Source organism: Natrix helvetica, assembly GCF_964273705.1.
Source record: "Natrix helvetica genome assembly, chromosome: 2".
NCBI lineage: Eukaryota > Metazoa > Chordata > Lepidosauria > Squamata > Natricidae > Natrix > Natrix helvetica.
Genome location: NC_138552.1, coordinates 176,284,189 through 176,307,971, shown reverse-complemented (window position 1 = coordinate 176,307,971; position 23,783 = coordinate 176,284,189). Strand labels below are relative to the sequence as shown.

Here is a 23,783-nt window from a genome sequence, read left to right as displayed (position 1 = left end):
ATTTTTATTATCCCATATTTTTTATTATCCCTATCCCATTTGTCTTTAGGGCAGAATTTTCCTTTTCTAGTCCAGCTTCTTTTCCTATTTGTGAATTTAACAGGCATTCATTCTAAGAAGGACAAAACCAAACTGTGCTTTTCATAGAAATGATTCTATTTAATATTTCCCAGTATTAATTATCTAGACAAACATAATGGTTTTATTGCTGTATAATTATTATTCTCTCAGTCACATTTTTTCCTTTTTTTGTTAAGTTCAATTGCTCAACAAGCCAAAGTGATGTCAGAATGACCTCAGACATATCAGATCGTCATCATGCAAACAATGCAATATTTGCATCAAGGCATTTGACACAAGCATAAAAATTGTTCATTTGCATTATCACAATCATATCTTTCTCTTCCCTTAAATCCAACCCCATCCTGATGCTCATTCCATTGCGCCTTTTATATTTTTGTGTAATTTCCCCTCCTCTCACCATTGTTTTTTCCTCTAATGAGTGAATCTGGATAATTACTATGGCCTAAGTGGAGCGGGATAATATCTAGCAATTCAGGCTTACTTAACATGGTGAGAGCAAAGAAAAAGTGGGAAAGGTAATAAAAGCTAAATAATTTCAGAAGGGATAAAAAATGAGAAAAAGACATAAATATTTTTTGGAAAATGTCAAGTAATTTCTGCTCGAATATGTTTATTGGGTTTTAAAATATCAAACTGAAGCCAAAGTTTCTTTTCTTCTCATATAGATGTATTATCCTTTTGCAGAATATTTTTATATCTAATCTATACCTAAAACCCTGAATGCTGTATAGTTCAAGGAAATGTATCTGCTGGTTCTGTGGCTACAAGTAACAGAGTGTTATGCCTGAATGAGCTGTAACAGAGAAAGTATCAATTTCACCTTAACCATTAAGACTTTCAATAGACTTCAATCCACAATTCATTTGTAAACATCACATAATGAGAAATCATAATATGGATAAGACATGCCACAACAATACATCATGAATTTTCCAGTTAGATGACTGACAGTGATGTGAAAAAATGGTTGTATGAGTTATGTTGAAATATTATTAGATATTAATAACTTTAATGTATTATTAAAGTTTATTTTACTTTATTAATTATTAAATTTATTGCTGCTCATCTTTCCATAAGGTGACTCTTGTTATTGAAATACTGCATACTTCAAAATATTATTAAAATCTCTGTATTCATATACTTGCAAATGTTATTTTGCGATGATGAGGCGGGATATTCAAAGGTAGACTGGCTATTTTGTTCTTTTTTATGGTCTCTCTCTGTTTTTATCTCTATATTCTGTGCCTGTACAGAGCGGCATTTTAAAATTTTCTATTGCTAAACTACAGACTCAGCTTTTGCAGATCACAAATGGGTAAGAGGAAAGCCATATTTTTAATTGAAGATAAGTTTGGAATTCTTGAGCATTTTATTGAAAAGACTACCATTGATACCATTAACATATCCTGTAAATGTAAGTTCAATGAGCAGTCTCTTTAATGAAATTACAAGCATAGATTCAAAGTCTAGGTTTAATGCATTACCTGTATGTCATATTAAATTGATGTTATTTCAGGGAAAGTAAAGGCAGAGAAAACTAATTTTTCTTAATACTGTGATGTTGTATTGTATTTTAGATTGCTGAACAGCCAGAAGATCGTCCTGTGAATTTTTCAGTGTTCATATCTTCATGGATTTCTGTAATCAATTAATTTCTCCGTATATCCACTTCCCTGTTTCGTGAGAGTATTAGCCAGCACAGATTCTGGGAAAATTACATGTAAGTCTTACTTTTGGTTCCTGTTTTATTAAAAAGAAAGGGGTTATAGAAATACGTTTTTTCTTAATAGGGAAGGGAACTCAATCTCTGTAGTTCCTGTGAAAGCATTTTAAAATGTAATTGATCAGTTAGCATTAAGCTTTGAATAAATTAAATCTGAAATTCTGTTACTGTTTCTTTAAAACTAAATGGAGTAATTTTGTCATTTTGTGAGATTCTTGAGTACTTTTTTCTCTGACAACAAAGCTTACAAGCAGGAATTTTATTAAGCCTTTGGGGTTTTTTATATATGTGAAATTACTTTGGATTTTTTTTTTAATGTGGTATAGTTCTATACGGAACTCCTATCCGATATATTTCCTTATAAACATGTCCATATTAAGTTACAAATTAGATTGATTCAGAGAACCATGCTTTTACAGTTTATCCATTTATCCATTCATTCCTTTCAGTGGAATCCTTAAGTCATTGGCATTTTAAGGAAATCAGTTTTGAATTTTGCAGAAGCCTGGTAAGTGAGAGCTTACTAGATGACAATTTTGACTATATCTTGACAGACGCTCACTGAATTCATGTATGTTTTTAAAAATTAAAAACTCCCTAAATGGGTTGCACATTTAATACATTTGGAGAAGTAACCTCATTCTAAAATTCAATTGGAAGCTCCCCCTTCACCCCTCACACATAAATTAAGACTTTGTTTTTTTAGTTTTATATCCCAACAAAATTATTTTTTGAAATATCACAGATGGATCTGAAGCTCTCCATTCACAAGAGAATTTTGGGAGAGGGGCGGTCTAAAAATCTAAGAAATAAATAAATAAATAAAATTGTTAATCTAGCTGGCCTTCTGTACTTCCCAAAGATGTGAAGGTTTTGTACCTCCCAAAGATTTGATGATCTCTGTCATCAAATGACAGGGACCATCAGACAAGTCATCCATGGTTCCAAAATAAAAATGTTCCCAACTTCATAGGAAACAGATAGGGGAGGAAATGAAAACAAAAATATACAAAAACCTTCCTCTAGTGACAGTTTCATTGATTGCAACTGATCTGTACGAACACTTTTAATCTTTCGTCAGGTTGTAGAATTATAGAAATTTCATGTAACTCAACTCTCCTAATATAATTAGGATTTTTAAAAGCTTTTTTTTAGTCAGATTGGATAATAATGTGACTCTGTTTATCCCCAAATTATAGGCCTTAGATGCCAGGAGTAATTTCTAAACAGTGAATATGTTGAAGGTGCTTTATAGCACAGCAAGCCACCAAAATACTGAAAAGAAGACTATAGCTAGGTTGTTGTCCTGTACAGCAGGAGTGGAACATAGTTGATAATGCTTGTAGGTGAAACGCTGATCCTTCAAATTATTAGTTGGATTAAAAAAAATGTAAGTGTTCCAAGAATGGGAGCTGTGAAATTTAAAATACTCAATTTTTCCCTTGACTATCTATCCCAGAAAGTGTTAATGGGTAACTTGTCTTACCGTCTACATGTACTGTACATTTTGTGTGTGTGTGTTTGTATAAAATATAAATACATGCACACATGTACACACATACTATATATATAACTATACACACACATACACCAAAAATTGCAAAGTGTTATACTTCTGTTTTCAGAGATGTTTTAATATTACAACCATCTAAATTCATTCATTCTAAATTAAGAACCTTTTATTAATATTGCAACTTTACTCTTACATTTGAGGTTTTATCATTTTCAAGTACTTTGACAGTTTAATAAATTTTCTTTTTTTAAAAACTGGTCATTTTCCATTTAGTGGAAACACATAAAAGATTGTCATTATTGTTATCAATCATATCATATATAAACCTTATCATTTTGCTACTTCTTTCTGTTTTTAAAAGAAAAAGCACATAAGGATACTATAACTTGTCATTTATCATTTTAAAACAGTTTGAAGTTGTTGCAGATGCAAAATCTGGAGTGTAATACATATAAAAAGGAGGTACTGTTGGTTTAAGAGTCTGAATACCTATGAGTCTGTACCTATTTGAAGTTAGAGGGAATGTGCTTTTTACACATCACACTCAACTTCTCAGTGTGCATAACTGGTAGAGCAACTAACACCTTTTGCTCAAAGCTAATCCTGGATACGGTCACTCATAGACTAACACATAATTGTGCCACCTTTTGAATGCAGGTTCAGAAACTATTATTTTATATTCCACAAAATTAAGGGGCAGCTAATAGGAGAGTCATTTCATTTTTCATCATTGGGAAGAGTCATGCAAAGAAAGCATAAGAAGGAGCCAAAAGTTATAGTAAAACCCAGCCCTTAACTTTTGTCAAGAATAAAATGCCACAGCAACACACACACACACACACACACACATATGTGTGTGTGTGTGTGTGTGTGTGTTTTGTGCCTCAATAGATAGGTCTCATAAAGGGAAGTTAGATCCTGATAACATATATTTCCCTCTAGGTCCGTCATCATCTTTTACAGACCATAAAGTTTCCAATAGAATATTTCATGTGCCATGTACTAGTCATTTATTTCAAGATACCAAAGTCAGATTACTCAAATGACAGTATTAGTGAAATCCACTTTCCCTAACCTTAGCCAGTGAAACTAAAATTCTTCTCACCACATAAGTTTTAATTTTACTTTACTTTCAGTACTTCTGTCTGTAATAGCTTCTAAGGTACAGTCATTCAGTAACTGATCTGAGGGCATTGTGGTTGCAGCTGGATTAGTATTTGTCCCATATTTCATAGCACCTTTTTTTACAACCTTCAAAGGCCAAGTAATGTAGAATTTTTGCAAATCATCTTTTAAAAAAATGTTTTCATTTTTAAGGGCTTTCACAATAATAGTTTTGTTATTCTCCTCATCTTACCCTTCAGCAGACTCCATAGGATGAGAAAACATTTTAGGGTTTAGATAGATAGATAGATAGAGAGATAGAGAGAGAGAGAGAGAGAGAGGGAGAGAGAGAGAGAGAAAAGACGTTCTCTCTCTGCTTTCTGCCCATCTAAATGGGGTGGGTGGATAAAAATTGATGAGAGAGGGTCAAGAAAATTAAGACTTGTTCTCCATCATTCCTGAATGTAAAATGCAGCAAAATGGGTTTAAGTAAGAGAAAACTAGATTTAAAATTAATGTTTTTAAAAACCCTTTCTACCAGAAAGATAGGCATATAGTTAAAATAATTATCTTCCCCTCGATGGATAATGTTCAGATAATGGCTAGAGCAGGGCTGTCAAACTTGCGCCCCACAGGCTGGATGTGTCATGCACTGGCCACGGCCATGCCCAATTTAGCAAGGGGGGAGTCAAAATACGTCATGTGATGAAGCCGTGGTGATGTGAGTTTGACACCCCTGGGCTATAGACATTTGTTGGAAATTCATTAATTCAGATGTCTTAGTTCAGTGGCTCCTCCAACTCTAGAATTCTGATAGAAAACTGAATATATTCAAGCTTGACTGCTGAGAGGCAATTAGGATTGTGACAGGGTATGGATACCATCAATAAATAAGATCTGGACAGCAGAGTCCAAGAAATAGACAAAACTAGTAGGAAAACTAATGAAGAAACAATGCTTCTGAAAGTCCTCCTAATAGTGGGTGAGATACTACCATATTTTTCGGAGTATAAAATGCACTGGAGTATAAGATGCACCAAGATTTTGAAGAAGCAAATTTAAAAAAAAAAGTTTTTGCACTCTGCAAAACGGACCCGTTTTTTTCCTAGCCTTTAGGAGGCTTGTAGAGTGTTCCTAGTTTTGGGGGGGGGGGGCAAAAACGGGCCCATTTTTTGTCAAAAGGCATGCATAGCCTTTAGGAGGTTTATAGAGTGCTCCTGGGAGCTGGGGGGGGGGGCAAAATTGAGCAAAAAACCAGCCTGTTTTTCAATCATTTCTGCCCTTTCCAGCCCCCAGGAGCACTCTGAAAGCCTCCTAAAGATTATTCACTGCCATTTTGATGAAGGGGGCAGGGTTTCAGGAGGCAAAAAAGTGCTGTATTCAGTGTATAAGACACACCCAGATTTTCAGCCTCTTTTTTTGAGGGGGAAAAATTGGTACTTTTCCTTCTGTGGCTCAGAACTGGCCATATTAGAAGTCTATGAGGTTTGTTTTTCTCTATTTCTCCCTTTTATCTCAGTTTTTAGATACTTTGATCCTAATGCAATGAAAGGGAAGAAGAGACATAGTAGGGTTCTGATATCTTATCCAGGTTGTCAAGAAACCATGCCATTGCCAACAGCTCTTATCTTGCTAGGATAAAGCAAGTACCTACCCCCTAGAGCCAAAGCACTAACAAAAGGCAGAATGTGGAAGGAAAAGAAATCATATTCTTTACTCGTTATGTTACAGAATAACTATTGAAGGAAAAACACTCAGGAAGATGCCTGCTGACATATCCCGTGCAATACTCTATGCATGTCTGATAATACTTCAATCCCTCTCTCCCTCATTTCCAAACCTCAGTCTTCTTGCTAAGGACTTTTATGCTGAATTTACATCAGAAGTGGTATTCAGCAAGTTCTGACCAGTTCTGGAGAACCGGTAGCAGAAATTTTGAGTAGTTCGGAGAACCAGTAAATACCACCTCTGACAGGCCCCACCCTCTGCCTCCCAAATCCCAATTGATCGGGAGGGAATGGGGATTTTGCAGTAACCTTCCCCTGGAGTGGGGAGGGAATGGAGATTTTACAGTATCCTTCCCCTGCTACGCCCACCAAGCCACGCCCACAGAACCTGTAGTAAAAAAAATTGAATCCCACCACAGCATGGGATGCCATGTCCTCTTAATAACCTAACTATGGGGATGTCAAAAATAGCTTTAATGAAAAGAGGAAGAGGGCTTTCTAAACAGCTGTCTCATTAATCACAAGGTGGATGTAGTCATGCACAAATTAAAACACCACTACTCTAAAATGTGTGTGTGGTTTTATGGAAAGAGAAAAAAAATAGTATGCATGAGCCCACTATGTGGGGAAAGAGTAGTATGTCATGCGTGGATGTATAAGAAAATCAGACTAATTTGCCAAGCAATTTCTGAAATGTAATGTTGAGTCCTTATATCATGCTTGATTGTACACCGTTTCGGTAACTTATGAAGTGATTATGACTGCTGGAATTTTCTTCTCATTATAGCCAACTTCATAGGAGGGGTGTCTGCTCACGGTGTCGCACCCATTTTATTTATAAAAGTCCGTAGGTTCAATTTCAGAGAAAGAGGATTAGGTAGTAGATAATGAGAAGTATATTTGTCTGAAACCCCGCAGAGTTTTTGTACATCTGCTTAGATGGAGAAGCAGCCTGCCTAGATGTATAAGGCACTTTTCTCTGCCTTTTTCTGGATAGAATGTTCATACAATTTCCCATAATTAATTCCAGCCAGCAACATCTTCAACTCCTTCGTTAATTACTTAATCTCTGCACAATAGAGCACTAATAGTCACTTTGACATCCTGTTTGTTTTAATGGTAGCATTAAGTGTATGCTTAAATTGCAGCCACTGATGCTCATTACACTTAATTTTGATGATTCTTTGTTTAATTTTGCATAGATTTGGCTTGATGATACTGTACTTACTGTGAGTCTAAGCATATTAGGGCTGAAAGACTTTCTCAGCTAACCAAGTAGAAATGTCTTGTCCGGGTTAGATTTATGTGTATTTGTTCCATCCTTCTGTTGTATTAATCTGTGATAAAATTGGCATCTTGAGTGATTTGAGACTCAGAGGCTTACTGTTAAATACTTTTTTATATAGGTACTTTATAAGAATCAGCATAGTAAAACTAGAACAATGAAATCCAGAATGTTCTGATTCTGATTCATATAAAAGATGCAGATCAGATTTCGTCAGTTGACCAAAGCATTAAGGGAGGACTGTATAGATCAAATTTAAGGAACAAAAGAAATGTGCAAATGAAAAATGTGGAGTTTATATAGGTTCCTTCTTCTTTTGCTATTGCAGACAGGAGAAAAAAAAATTCCAAAGAGATGAAGCCCAGGAATCAGTAGATGGTGCCTTCCTTCACTCCTGCCCATCTCTTGCCAGTTTAGTTTCAAGGCTCTATGCAATTCCAGTAGATCTAAGCTCTGAATGTCATTCCTCAAAAAAGTAAACAAAACTTTTGGAGTAATGAAGACAGCAAGTGAGGACAAGGCTTGGGTTACAATGAGCTGTCATTCTGGGATTTTTTATTTTTTATTTTCTGTCTGTAACCTTTGCATTTGTAGATGTTGGAAGTGTAGGCGTATGAGAAAAAAATAGAGGTGTTAATAAGACTTTCCATCTATTGCTCTTTCTTATACAACTGAAAAATAATACTCATACAATCTGGGACTACAGACGAAACACAGCCAGTTTTCAAAAGCTCTCTCTTGTCTTTCTTGCACTGGTCTGGTAAGGTCTGTTTGGGATATGGAACCTATTATAAAAGTTTATTTTTTAAAGAAAATAGTAAGAAGGTCAAATGAATAATTATGTATAAGTCAAAATGCTGGAATGGAACTTGTTGGAAATTTGAGGGGGGGGACAATGGTATCCATTTTAATTGGCTTGTTAACAATTGATAATTGGGGGAGGTCGGGAGGTCTGGCTTAAAATTAGTAAAAGAAATCTGTTATTTCAAAGTATTATTACGCTAAAACAAGGATTTGGAGAGAAATCCTACCTTGCTATATCAGTCCAATATCCTCTCTACCTTAAAAAAGATTGCTTCAACTAACTCCAAGCGAAGATGAAATAATAAGAAAGGTTATGGACTGTGCTGAAATGGACAAATTAACTAAAGAAATTCAGGGAAAAGAAGAATCAGAATTCTATCAGATATGGGATAAATGGTATAGGTGGATGGAGGAAAGAAACAAGAATCAATGAAGGAATATAACAAAACTCAAAAATAATAGTTATGAGTAAAATAAGAGTTAAGAATAGTGAAATCCAAATGAAATACAATAGAAGGGGAAATAATATAAGGTGAGCGGTATCGATTGATAATTGCTATTAGAAAGAACAGGAAGCTCCTGTTTGTATTGCATTGTGTAAATGTGTTGTACGTCTAAGTTTTGTGTGTGTGTATTTTACATGTTTGTTATAAAATTGAAAAAAAAAGATTGTTTCAGAGGACTACTCTAAACTATGGTAGTGTGGCAGTTCCCATCAGAAGCTCTTTATTCTGAATTTTGTTTCCGATGTTCACATATCTTAGGATTTATTTTTAGGAGAAAGCCTTAATTTTTGACCACAGCTTACTTGTTTCTTACAGTCATATTTGAAGCAGACTTGCTACCATTGCGGTCTTCTTCAGTACAGTATGAATTTCTGTTGGCAAAAAGGAGTTAAGATCTGTTTTATAAGAGAAAGCTGTCTAGGAATGTTACATTTTTTCCTACAATAATGTATGCTAAACCTACCTGTGCATGCACTAGGTCTTTAGTGCATATGCTCAGTCTGCTCTTGTTAATTTGTTTGGCTCTTGGATTGATCAATTATAAAAGCTGAGTCTTGCATGTGCTTTGTGGGACTGAAGAAAGAGAGATGGAGAGAAGATGCACAACTTATGACAGAAGAGGAAGCCAAGACTAGGAAAGGAAGAGAGAGAGTGGAAGGAATGGATCATGGGGACATAAGGAGAGGACATCATTGCCAAAGAGATGGGGTGGAGGATAAGAGAAATTTTCACAATAGGTGAAAGAGATTTGAAGAATTTAGTTGGGCAACAGAAAATTTTGAAGTATGAATTGCCTAAAAAAAAGAAGAAGAGGAGGAGGAGTTGTGATAAACTTTCACTTTTCTGAAATGGGCAATCTGTTAAAATAGAAAATTGTCAATTCAAATATATCTTAAGTTGTTTGTTTTAGTTTCTTTGGCATTGGTGAATTGGGTATTATTTTTTCTAATGTCTGTTTTTTCCGATAGGGGAGAATATTTATAGCTCAGGATTCAAATGAAAGATCCGTAGTGCTCATTGAACATGGTTGAATTATGTTTCATTCCTGTACTTATCTCCTTGACTGATCGAGACATTCAGGAAGTCTCGTTAATAGTTCTCAAATGAAACCAATTTTAGGCACAATACGGTATCAGGTATAATAGATTATATATGTTTTGGTTAATATGTCACAGTATGGTTCTGTAAACAAGGTATTCTGAAGATCTTGACCTTTCTGTGTAGCAATATTAGTGATTTTATCCCATCCCTATTCTTGCAGAGCAGTTGTACTCGTATCTAAGGCAAAAATTCCCTGAAAGTGCAGCCTATTGGTTTATTGTTTTACAAATTCTGGCTCTGTTTGAATGGCCACACCATAATTCTGACTGTTACATACATACATGATGATTAATAATAATTAATAACAATTAGTATTGACTCTTAACAGCCACATACACAGATATTCTCTGTGACATGAGGCGCAATGTGCAATGAGTTCACATGGTACAATAGGACTAAGTGTTTGTTAGTGGGATTCACTGGGCTAGGGATTTTTTGTCTTTCACTGTGAGTTGTATTGTGTTGGGGTGTGTGTACAAAGGCTCAGCCAATTGGCTCAGCCAATTTCATTGGGCACATGTTGTACTCTGACAATAAAGGTTAGAATTGAATTGAATGAAGGGTCCTTGGTGCTCTCTGAGTTTGGTTGTTTTCTTGCAGACATTTCATTACCCAAACTAGGTAACATCATCAGTGCTTGTAAGTATAAAACCTCACGTATGAATAAGTGTAAAACTTACTACTGTGCTTCCCTGAAAATAAGACAGGGTCTTATTTTCTTTTGACCCCCCAAAATAAGCTCTTGGCCTTATTTTCGGGGAGGTATTATTATTTTTGAGGTGCAGGAGGCGGTGAGCATGGTCACCTCATTTCTGCTGCTGCATTGCAATATTTTCGCGGAGGGTTTATTTTTGGGGGAGGGCTTATTTTAGCGCATGTGCTTAAAAGCCCGATTGGGCTTATTATCCGTGGAGGTCTTATTTTGGGGAAAACAGGGTAGTACTGATAATATTACCTAATATGGGTAATGAAACATCTGCGAGAAAACAACCAAGCTCAGAGAGCAGCAAGGATCGTTCATTTCAGCCCTGAGCTACAAATAATAATTCTTTATTGGTTTCTCCATAACACTGTCCCTAACCTGGTCTTTGACTTCTTCCAATGGTGCATTCATCTCCATTGTAACTGAATCCATCAATCTTGCTTGTTCGTCATCCTCTGTTCCTCCACTACATATTTTATTTCTGGATACAGATGTAACTATCGTATTTTTCGGACTATAAGACACAACTAAATTTACAGGAGGAAAACAAACAAACAAAATTTTTTGGCCTCTATGCATCGCATTTTTCTCCTCAACCTGGCCCCCAGAAGCATTCTGCAGGGGAAAAATGGATGTGTTTTTGGTGAAAACAGGCCCAATTTTTGGCAAAAATGGGCCATGCAGAGCACTGCAGAGTGCTTCTGGCCGGGGAGGGTGAAAACATGACACACAGAAGGTCCGGGAGGCCAAAAATGTCTGTATTTGGTCTATAAGACGCACCTAAATTTTCACCCACTTTTTTTGGGGGGGAAGTGCATCTTATACTCCCAAAAATACGGTAAATGTTGTACCATTTATTTGGAATTAATATGGACATAGTCAAGTATTTTTTTCTCTCTCTGAATTGGAATAAACTAATATTGGACTGACATACTTCCTTGTATTACATTTTCCCTAAGAATCATAGTCTCAAAGAATTGGAAAAGGCAAAATAGAGAATAAATCCTAACTGCTACAATGTCTTCCTCTTAGCCATCTCTTCTTTAAGCTAAACATATCCACCTATTTTAATGGTTCTTCATAGGAATTAGCCTCAAGGCCCCTTACCTTCTTTCTCACTCATTTCTGCATTGTTTCCAATTCTTCTGCAACTTTCTTATGTACTGTGACCAAAATTGGACATAGTGTTGGAGGCACAGTGTTATCAGTGCAGCATAAGACTGAATGTGTATTATGTATTTATTTACATTAATTTAAACGCATGACTCCAGAACAATAAAATAGAGAGGGAGATTATATGTGTCCACAGAGAGGTGGGGGGAAATCAGAACAATATTTACCATATTTTTCAGAGTATAAGACCCACCTTTTTTCCCCTAAAAGAGCTTGGAAATATTGATGCATGTTATACACCGAATACAGCCATTTTTGGCCTCCCAAAGCCCTGCTCCCACATCCCATTTTTGTGAAAAATAGGCTGTTTTTTGCAAAAACAAAGGCTTTTTTTTTTTGCCTTCCATCAGTCCCCAGCAGCCCTCTGCAGGCTTCAGCAGGGCTGGGGCAAGGCAAAAATACCCTCGTTTTTCAGCCCTGCTGAAGCTTGCAGAGTGCTGCTGGGGGCTGAGGGAAGGCAAAAACTTTTTTTCTTACTTACCTCTTTGAAATCTTGGTGCGTTTTATACACCGGTGCATCTTATAGTCCAAAAAATACAGTACATGACTGGGAGAATAGCCAAATTTCATTGCCTTTCAGAACATCATCAGTGTGGGGGCCATATGGATCTCTGAAGTTTACTATTACAGAAAGCAGGTACCATAGTCACCCACAATCTCCACATTACACTTCTGAGAACACAGCCCAAGATTGCCTTGACTTCGTTGACAGGTACAACTGGCTCATGTTTAAAGTATGGTCTAGCACAGGGGTCTCCAACCTTAGCAACTTTTAAGACTTGTGGACTTCAACTCCCAGCTTCACTGGTTGAGGAATTCTGGGAGTTGAAGTCAACAAGTCTTAAAGTTGCCAAGGTTCCTTTCTTCTATCTCTGCATTTGTTTTTTCTAAGTATGGAGCCTCTGTGAGACTGCGAAAAACTGCAGCAGCTGGAAAATCCTCCAAGGCCTTGCAGAAGGATGAGGAAAGGAGGCACAGGGCCCTGGAAAAGCAGGTGTCCAGGGCTGAACAGAGGGATAGGCCTAGTTTTCCCTTGAGGTCTAGATTGCCCATTAGATCCAGGTCTAGGTCTCCTCACAGGGGGGATTCCCCAGTGGACCATGTTTGGGATCGAGATGTCTTGGTGCTGACCGACAACGTGGCAGTGAAGGGCCACATCAACCGACAGGGTGGCACACACTCCAGGGCTCTTCGAACCGAGGCGATGGCACTCAGCGCCTGGGCGGAGAGGCATCTTCGATTGCTCAGGGCGGAGCACATCACAGGAATGGAGAACCATCAAGCCAACAGGCTCAGTTGGGCCATGGTCGACCACGGGGAGTGGAGCCTTTCTCTGAAACTGTTCCAGGCCATCTGCTCCAGGTTTGGCCATCCGGAGTTGGACCTGTTTGCCACACCATAGAATGCTCAGGTGGATCGGTTTTTCTCTCGGTTCCCGGCTCGGGGGACGGAGGGAGTCGACGCGCTTCAGATGCCGTGGCCGGAGGGCCTGCTCTACACCTTCCCTCCCCTTCCCTTCTCCCTGGGGTAGTTCGGAAAGTGATATCAGAGAAGGCGGAGCTCATTTTAGTGGTGCCCTACTGGCCGCGCCGGGCGTGGTTTGTGGACCTAATGTGCCTGTCAGTGTCATACCTGTGGAGGATCCCGGGGAGGGATGTGGACCTCAGACAGGGGAACCTGGTGCATCTTGAGCACAGTGGCTGCAGCTAGCCGTGTGGAGATTGAGCGGGAGCGCCTAAGCGCCGCCCAGCTTTCACAGAGGGTGATTTCCACAATTGAGGCTTCATGCAAGGGTTCCACCACTAGGATTTATGATTCCACCTGGCGGGTCTTTGCAGAGTGGTGCCGGGTCTTGGGAGCGAATCGTCTCAAGGCTTTGGTACTGCACATCTTAGAGTTCCTCCAAGATGGATTGGATAGGGGGCTCTCACATGGCACCTCAGGAGACAGGTGGCAGCCCTCTCCACAATTATTTGGGGGGAGGGACTCCTTCCACTTTCCCAGGTCCCGTTAATTAAGAGGTTTTTGAAGGGTGCGGGAAATCTCCGTCCCCCAGTAGTCCACAGGTTTCCTACATGGAGCCTTGCTATGGTTCTACAAGCAATGACAAGAGCACCATTCGAACCTCTGAGGACGGTTGACCTGAAGTTCATAACCCTTAAGGTAGTCTTCCTTGTGGCGGTCAACTCCAGGTCGGATCTTTGTACATTCCACAATAATCGGGTCATCCTATGACTGGATCCGACTTTTGTTCCCAAGGTTATCTCCCTTTTCCATAGGTCGCAGGAGCTGGTATTACCGGATTTTTGTCCGGACCCGTCTCATGATAGGGAGCATCTTTGGCACTGGCTGGATGTCAGGCGTGCCTTGCGCATTAGCGTGAGGCGCATGGAGGGCCTCAGGAGGTCTGAGGCGCACGGAGGGCCTCAGGAAGTCTGAGGCGCTCTTCATTTCCTTTTATCCGTCTTCCCTGGGGAAGAGGGTGTCCTCCTCGGCTATAGGGAGGTGGATCAAACTGGCCATCGCATTAGCCTATGAGGTTCAGCACCTTCCGGTGCCCCAGGGCATCACAGCATACTCCACTAGGAGTGCTGCTACCTCAGCGGTCTGGGCCACACAGGCACCTATCGTGGAGATTTGTAGGGCGGCTACGTGGGGGTCCCCATCTCCCTTCATCAGGCACTACAGGTTGGACGCGTTTGCATCGACTGATGCAGTGTTTGGTCATAGAGTGTTACAACAGGTGGTAGCGCATGAGGGTCCCAGGACCAATAGTGCCCTGCCTGAGGGACGTTAACTTGGGTATGACCCAATCCTGGCTAATCCTGCAAAATTCCTCCAGAAAATGACAGTTGGTCTTACCTGAACTGTTGTTTTAGGAGGTTTTGCAGGATTAGCCAGGTTCCCGCCCTAGCATTGCTCCAGGGGTTGGGGGAGTTCAGGGGGTAGGGTGCGTTCCCTTATGACTTGTTTTCAGGTGTTTTGCTGTGGGCCTGGCTCATTGAAACTGGGAGCCAGAAGCAAGGAGCACAGAGGCGTGGCTTCAAATTAACTCTGTCTCGTGGCCAATTGGACATCACAATACCCAATCCTGGCTAATCCTGCAAAACCTCCTAAAACAACAGTTCAGGTAAGACGAACTGTCATTCTAGGCTCGGTGTCCCACTCTAATCAGCTAATTAAGCCATAACACCTGCAAAGGGTTCCTGAGCCTTTAAATGGTCTCTCACCGCCCCGAGTCCTTTTCGGGAGAGGGGGCGGTCTAGAAATTCGAAGAAAATAAATAAAATAAATCTCAGTCTGGTTCAGTAGGAATCACAATCATGGGAAAGACTGCTGACCTGACAGTTGTGCAGAAAACCATCAGTGACACCCTCCCTAAGGAGGGAAAGCCTCAAAAGGTAATTGCAAAAGAAGTTGGATGTTCCCAAAGTGCTGTATCAAAGCACATTAATAGAAAGCTACGTATGTGGAAGGGAAAAGTGTGGAAGAAAAAGGTGCACAAGCAGCAGGGATGACCGCAGCCTGGAGAGGATTGTCAGGAAAAGGCCATTCAAAAGTGTTGGGGACTTTCACAAGGAATGGGCTGAGGCTGGAGTCAGTGAATCAAGAGCCACCACACACAGATGGATCCTGGACATGGGCTTCAAATGTCTTATTCCTCTTGTCAAGCCACTCCTGAACAACAAACAATGTCAGAAGCGTCTTACCTGAGCTAAAGAAAAACAGATCCGGTCTGTTGCTCAGTGGTCCAAAGTCCTCTTTTCTGATGAGAGCAACTTTTGCATCTCATTTGGAAACCAAGGACCCAGAGTATGGAGGAAGAATGGAGAGGCACACACTGCAGGATGCTTGAAGTCCAATTTTCTGAGATTGTGGATTTGGGGTTTTCATGAGCTGTAGGCCATAATCATCACAATTATGACAAATCACAGTTGAACTAACTTGCTTTGCATGTAATGAGTCTATCTCATATATTGGTTTCACCTTTTAAGTTGCATTACTGAAATAAATGAACTTTTGCACCATATTCTAATTTTTCAAGTTTCATCTGTACATACATATATACATACATACATACATACATACATACATACATACATACATACATACATACGTTTATGGCTTAGTGTCCTCTTATTTAATTGAAGAAACCTCTGCTCTACCTTTCTGCTGTATCTCTTAAATTATTCTAGGCAATATGCAGCATAAAATATGTGTCAGTTTAGAGTCTATGAAGGACGATAACAGAAAGAGGCAGCCAAGATTATATTACATTTGTGCTCATTTCACACATCAGTATGCAGAACCAGACACACTTATGAATGCTGCCTACGTATAGGAGATGACCTAATCTCAGAATAACACTTGATGTTTTTAGCTCAAGACAGTCATTGTAGCTCAAATTGAGTAATATACAGCATTTAGCCCTAGCTATACATATGTAACAATGCATTTTGTTATGTATTTCTCATTGGATGTCCATTTGAAGAATGCTGTGTAGCACTTAGTGCTTAGGGATGCATCTTATGCATAATTGGAATTCTCAAATAAGGCTGACATTTGGAATGTGGAATATAAATGGAACAAGGGCATTTCAACAGAGCTCTGTAATTGGGGGTGAATGGAGTAAATGTGTACACATGTGCTGCAGAAGGACACAGTGGAAGGTGAAACTGCACACTCTTCAGCAAATGAAGGATGAAAGCCAATGTATCAGTGTCACGGCATGACAGTGTAGAGTATAAATGATATTGTCACTGAGTAAAGCAACTATCAAGGGAATTCCACTCCACTGAATTACATTACTTAGGCAGACCTGAAGGTATTGTGTGTGAATGAGTAGAGAGGGCAAAAAAGAGTTTGTCAGCATAAACCAGAAATTATTTCAGAACAACTGGCTGCAGGGTTCAGAATTTCATGCATTGCTAAGGCTAGCCATGATAACGGTTTTCAGGGAATTCTATACAGGATTTTTTGATGGGTGGAATTTGCATGTGTCATATTCCATTTAGTTATTTCACTTATGAACACTTATTTTTATCTGTAGTAGAGATGCCAGTGCATACCATTTGGGTAAAGCCAAATTTAAAAAAGAAAGAATGTTGTTTGTGCTCAATGCCTGCTATGTCTCATTGTTTTAATTTTAAGGAAGATTCATTTGTTGGGACTTCTATTCCGGGCATGAGTGAGTGAGGTTTTTCCTCATTCTGAGTCCTCCTGTATTTGACATTGCCTTAAGGGGAGAACAATGCAAACATAAGACTGAATCCGTTTTACAACACTATGTTTTGCAGCCATTGCAATATATCAGTTTTTGAACTTAGCGTACTCACAGATTGCCAAAAAAAAATCCTTATCAGCATTGCATAGCTAAAATACAATAATCCAAAATACCTTTTCCTTTTTGTGGAATATTGTGCTTACTTGAGAAATACTATTGAAGCCATAAGAGTTGCCTTGAAATCAAGAGAGTCTGAATTATTAAGATGGGAAGAACAGTAGGGGTATTAATGGAGCAGAGAATTTGGGTGGATAAAATGCTCTAGGAAACATAAAATAACAAAATTGTAAAGATGGTTCTAGGGAGGGGCTATTTTCTACTTGAGTGAGAAATGTTGTTCCCTCAGTTGTCTTGTGTTTTGACACACCGGACTATTTCTAGCATATTTGATAGAACTGTGTTATGTAAGGCAGAGCTAGACAACTTATTTAACTTAGAAGAATTATTGATTTCTGCTCAAGAAAGGCATAGCCTATAGCCATTCTAATAATACTGCTACCGTGTTTCTCCAAAAATATGACCTGTCTTGAAACTTAACGCCTTGCCACATTTTTCGCATGGGCAAAAATATAAGCCCACCCCTGAAAATAAGCCCCCTGGACAACCCCCCTCTCCGGCCAGGCAGAACACCGCTCACCGACCTAGCGGTATCCCAAAGGCACCAAGCCACGGGAGCCGGGGCGGAAAGGCGCTCACGTTGCTTGGCACCTTTGGGATACCGCTAGGTTGGGGAGTGGCGTTCTGCCTGGCCGGAGGGGGGAGTTGCCAGGCGGCTGCTCCCTTGCGAACTGGCTCCCGAAGAGCCGGGCACAACCTCATGGGCGAAGCAGCCATGAGGTGACCACGCTCACAAGCAGCCGCGCAGCAAACCCCCTCTCCAGCCGGGCAGAGTGCCATTCACTGACCTAGGGGGTATCCCTAAGGCGCCAAGGTATGTGGCGCTCTGCCTGCTCCCCAGCTCCCGCGGCTTGGCACATTCAGGATACCCCCTAGGTCAGTGCATAGAGCTCTGCCCGGCTGGAGAGGGGGGTTGCATGAGCGCCTGTTCCGCCCCCACCGTGCTCCGAGCATAACTTCTTCTCCAGCTTCCAAACTCCCAAACTTGGCTGCCAAGTCTTCCAGCAGCAGCCGCTCTATGGTTATGGGCTGACTGCTGGAAGACTCTCTGTCCGGGAGCTGGGGAGCGGGCAGAGTGCCACGTCTCTTAGGTCAGTGAATGGTGCTCTTCCCGGCTGGAGAGGGGGTTTACCGGGTGGTTGCTTGTGAGCGTGGTCACCTCATGGCTGCTTCGCCCCTGAGGCTGTGCCCGGCCAGTTCGCAAGGGAGCATCTGCCTGGAAACCCCAAAACAATAAGCCCTCCCCTTATAATAAGCCCAAGGCCATGTTTCATGGGGCAAAAGAAAATAAGACCCTGTCTTATTTTCTGGGAAACACGATAGATTTGCAAGTACCATCTATCCATTATTTTATTGAAATTTTCTTTGCAGTTGTAGTATACTGTGAATTGCAATCTATTTATCCAATGTTTTCCCTTTAATCAATTTGTATATTATATTGAAAAAAATTGTCCCTCTTACCATATAATATTGAATTCCTCTTCCATTTCTTATTTTAACTAAAATTTATACATATTGGTAATAAGATGCTCATCATTGGTACATAAGTCTTTCAAATATGGTTCTATCCTGTTCAAAGTCATACGATCTTTTATCAATTTTTTTAAAAAATTGAAAGTTGTATATATGAAACCATTAAAATTTGAAACTTTCTGATATCAAATCTTCCCTGGATTTTGATTTAATTACACCCTGGGAATATTCTAATAGATTGCCATTTCTTAACCATATCTCTTTAATTGCCATTTCTTATTTAAAATATGCTGCTTCTGAGAATATCATTTAGGTATTTTTAGACATATTCTATGCGCGAGCTGCACTGGCTACCTGTGGTCTTTCGGGTGCGTTTCAAGGTTTTGACCACCATCTTTAAAGCGCTCCATGGCATAGGGCCTAGTTACCTGCGGGATCGCATCCTCCCACACACATCCCTGCGGCCAATTCGCTCTCACACGGAGGGGCTTCTCCTGGTGCCGTCCACTAGGCAATGCCAGCGGGCGACACCAAGGAGTAGGGCCTTCTCTGTGATGGGCCCAACCCTCTGGAATGACCTCCCCCCCGACATTAGAACCACCACTGACTTCCGCTCCTTCCGGCAGAAACTGAAGACACACCTGTTCCGACTGGCTGGCCTGGCATAATTCTTAACGTCTACCTCCTGGCATATATATTTCCTACTGGTTTTTTAGGGGACTTAATTTTATAGGACACTGGGGTTTTAAATTTTGTATATTTTAAATTATTTATTTAGCAATTACAGTTCTGTCTATTTTATCCTCCTCTTATTTATGTATTTATCCATCTAATAATTTTAATTGTTATTATGTATGATGTTTTTGATATGGACTGTACACCGCCCCAAGTCCCTTTTGGGTGAGGGGGCGGTCTAGAAGTGCTAATTAAATTAAAATTAAAATTAAAATATTCTAGATCTGTATTTCAAATCATTTTATTTATGTTTAATAAAATGATTTCTAAAATCAACATTGACCTTAACCTTGTATACTATAAGCAGGCATGCCACACAGATCTCGGATCACTTTAACCAAGCTAGGCAAGAAGTTGAAAAATACAATTTCAGGTCTGGCAGATCTAAGCCAATATTGTCAATACTTGAATTAGATAATGGAACATACCTAAAAGACAAATTGTGAACTATGTGTGCCATTAATATATGGGCAAATGGGATAAAATATGGACTAAAGCTAAAATTTTGTCAGAAGCAAGTAATGTTTTAAACAGTAACATCTAAGTAACAAAAACTTAGATCCTACAATGATTTTTTTTTTTTTTTTGATTTATATGCCGCTCTTCTCCAAAAGGACTCAGGGCGGCGTACAACATTAAAAACACACATCACAAAAGTTTAAAAAAAAAGATTAAACCCATTTCCGAAAAGACCAAACCGATTTTTTTTTAAAGAAACAATACATTTAAAATAAATTAAAATTAACATTAACAGGCCAGGCCGGCTTGCTGGAAAAGCCAACTTTTTAGGGCGCGTCGGAAGGACCGGAGGTCAGGGATTATGCGGAGCTCCGGGGGCAGCTCATTCCAGAGGTGGCATATTACAAATCAAAGCTGTTTAAAAAATGCTGAGATGTTTCTTTCATATAGCCTCTCCAAAACAAATTTAATTATATTTTTAATTATACCAAAATCAAGAGATGTTTTTCTGATAATTACTGAATTGTATTATTAAAATTGATACTGGTATACAAAACATATAGTTGTGTTTAATTTCTAAAACATTCTATGACAATTTTTTTTTAAATTTCCATCTTGGAAACGGGATAATAACATTTCCCCCTACACCAGTGTCTATCTTTAAAAATCCATTAATATAAACTATACTTACTAAGGCACTTGTCATTGAAATATTAATGTAAATTTATATCGCAAGAGAGTCTGTCATATGAAATGCAATTGCATATACATTTAACTTGCTGTAAAACTGAGTCACTTTCCTTCAAATGGGTGTCTATATTAATTTGATTAATAAATAAATAAAAATAAAACCAGAAAATTATCTCACTTTTCTATTTACCTATAAAGTTTTATCTAGATATACTTTTTATTAAGTGCCAGACTGGCGTTGAATACTGATTTTGGAAAAGGACATGTATTTGATCTATAGAATGAAAGATGCCCCCCCTTAGAACTTTAGAAAGGGTAAACAGATTTGATAGCATTTTGAGACAGATTGCGGTACTTAATTGAAATGCCAGTATCTCATATTACAATACAATGCAATATTCTTTATTACCCAAGTGTAATTGACCCACAAGGAATTTGTCTTTGATGCCTAAGCTCTCTGTACATACAAACAACAAAGTGATAAAATCATAAGATACCAATAGGAGAAAATAATAGGAAAAATACTTGGGACGGGATAGCTCAGTGGCTAAGACGCTGAGCTTGTCTATCAGAAAGGTCGGCAGTTTGGTGAATCCCTAGCGCCGCGTAACGGAGTTAGCTCCTGTTACTTGTCCCAGCTTCTGCTGGGACAATACGGACCACCTTTGGTGGGAAGGTAACATTGTTCCGTGCACCTTTGGCATTTAGTCATGCTGGCCACATGAGCCTGGAGACGTCTTTAGACAGTGCGGGCTCTTCGGCTTTGAAACAGAGATGAGCACCGCCCTCTAGAGTCGGGAAGAACTAGCACATATGTGCAAGGAGAACCTTTACCTTTATCTTAATAGGAAAAATGAGAAGGATAATAGTAATACAGTCCTATTACATGGGTAAATGTCCTTAGACATAAGACAGTGCTTGGGAATTAGGTATTCAGCAGAGTGATGGTATGGGTGGGGGAGGAGGGAGGGACAGATGATTGTCTTTGTGTCTAGTTGTTTTGGCCTGAGAGGAATAATTGAAACAGTTTATGTCCGGGATGTGAGGTGTCTGTATGTATTTTCTCATCCCTTTTTTCTGATCCATGCAGTATACAGGTCCTCAGTGGAAGGCAGGCTGTCTGGAATTGTTCTAAGACATGGTAGAATAGAAGGATCCTTCTAAAATCCACTATCATCTATATATTTTTAAGTGTGTTCAGCTCCAGATTGTTACGGTTGCACCACAGGGCCAGTTGTTCCATCGCCAATCTTTATATAGACTTATCACCATCTCAAATGAGATCAATGACTTGTATCAACTGCAAATTTCAGTATTTTAACAAAAGGATCCTTCAATCATTGGTATTGAGAGAAAAGAGTATAAAAGAGAGAGAGCGCACAGTCGGGGGGGGGGGCACCTGTGCTAATTTCATGTGATTTTACCATCCCATGGAAGATGCTTCGCTTGTTTGTGTGGCCCAGTTTCTAGCATGCCACAGAGTCCACGGACCGGGGTTGAGGACCCACAGTTTTAGAGAGAAGAATTTTTGGAATGATGGTAATTAATGTTGAGCTGAAGTCTACAAAAAGGATCCTTGCATAGATCCTTGGGGGATTCAAGATATTGTAAGATGTAATGCAGTGACTGATTTATGGATAGTGGTGGATTTGAAGCGGCTTCAAAGAAAATCCTAAACCCCTTTATGAATTTAATCTTTTCCTCAACTACCCTGTTTACCTGTAAGATTGGTTATTCTCAGGTAAACTGTAATTTCTACATCACAATTCCATTTTTGATGAATTAGATGGTCTTGCTATGACAAAATTAAGAGTAATGAAATGCCCTTTAGTTTTTTAATGGAAAGGTAGCAATAGTTGACAGTGATCTCCTCTCAAATCTACATAGAAAACATTCAGGTGGAGGAGGAGGAGTCAACGTCGCAACGATACGGACGTGCGGTCTCAATGCTCCGAGAGCGCAGCCGATACTTTTGCCGCTGGCAAAAGCGTCCCGCAGAGACAGTGAACAGGAAGAATACATCTTGCTGATCTCAGGGACATCGCAAAGTCCCTGATCGGTCCAAGAGAAGTTCTTCAAGCTGGTGACAAAAAATCCAGCCATTAGGCTGATGAAGTCGGGGCGGCTCCAAAATGGAAGGATATGGAAAGAGAAAGTGTTTCCAGCTGGTGAGGAATTTTTACCGGTCTAAAAGAGGCTGCCTATAAAAAACTTAAAACTAATTTAAATTGGAGAACAGAAGAAATAAGCGGCAGAATTAAGTTTGGAATGGTTTTGGACAGTGGGTTATCCTACTTTTTAAATGCTATGTTCAGGGATAGAATTTATGCAAGCCTTTTAAAACAAATGGATTAAGTTTTCTTCTATTTTTTTCCTTTATTATTCTTTGTAACCTATGGACTAAAATTCTCCTCTTTCATTACTGTGGGTGTTCTAACTTATTCAAGAATCGGACTTTTTTAAAACTTGAAATACAAAAAAGAAACAAAAAGAAACAAAGAAAATTGCAACAATAACACTGCTATTTGGAGGCTGGAGGTTTGCGTATTGGAAATGAAACACTCACTTTTCTCACTGATTATCCTGGCTTGGCACTCCAAGGTCTCACTGCTTGTTTATAGAGAGTGATAAGAAGAAAAGCATACAGATGTCCCTTTGAAGTATATATTTAACCAGAGAAAAGTGAAAATAAAACTTCATTGTGAATCTATGCTTAATCTTGTTAAAACCTTCCAAGCTAGAGCAGCAGTGTTTGTTAGCTGGAGATAATGGCACAATCTCAACAGCAGAAAGAAACTTTAAGTCTGCAAAAGATATTCTTAGAAATTCAGAAATTATCAAACACATTTGAGAGCATAGAGAAGAAGTTGGAAGACTTAGAGCATCTAACAGTAAAATATGAAGAAGTTGGAGATGTTTATCAAGTGGAAAAAGTGGGGGTCAGAATCCTAAAAATCGAACAGGAAAATGACTATAAAGAAATTAAATTTGCTGATATTTATGGTGATTGATTTGTTTCTGAAAATGGAAAGAGTGGAATATTGAAAGAGGAATTAAATGGAGGGGAACTCTACCCCAGATGGCAAGACACAGAAGAAGAAAAAACAAAAGAATTTATGGATTTAAAGAGAGAAATTTTATTAGCAACATCATTGATATCACTACTGATAATCAAAGATAAGCTGATTAAGGAAACAGAAGAAGGGCATCGAAATTACATGAGAAATGTTATAAGCAAGGAGTTGCTAAGATGAGTCCATACAAATTTGATTAAGGAGATGATTAGAGGACTGACACCACAA

The 23,783-nt window shown here is 39.2% G+C and overlaps 1 protein-coding gene across 5 annotated transcripts in view; it reads left to right on the top strand.

The window, feature by feature from the left end:
* The window catches only part of BACH2 (BTB domain and CNC homolog 2), a 209,571-nt gene that overhangs the window by 123,396 nt on the left and 62,392 nt on the right, over positions 1–23,783 (top strand). For 4 of the 5 annotated variants that reach the window (XM_081943356.1, XM_081943359.1, XM_081943357.1 and 1 more), the window contains one exon: positions 1,662–1,804. The exons of the other annotated variant lie outside the window; for it this stretch is intronic. The gene's annotated coding sequence lies outside the window, so the exon portion shown is untranslated. The remainder of the gene's footprint in view (positions 1–1,661; positions 1,805–23,783) is intronic. 5 annotated transcript variants of the gene reach the window in all.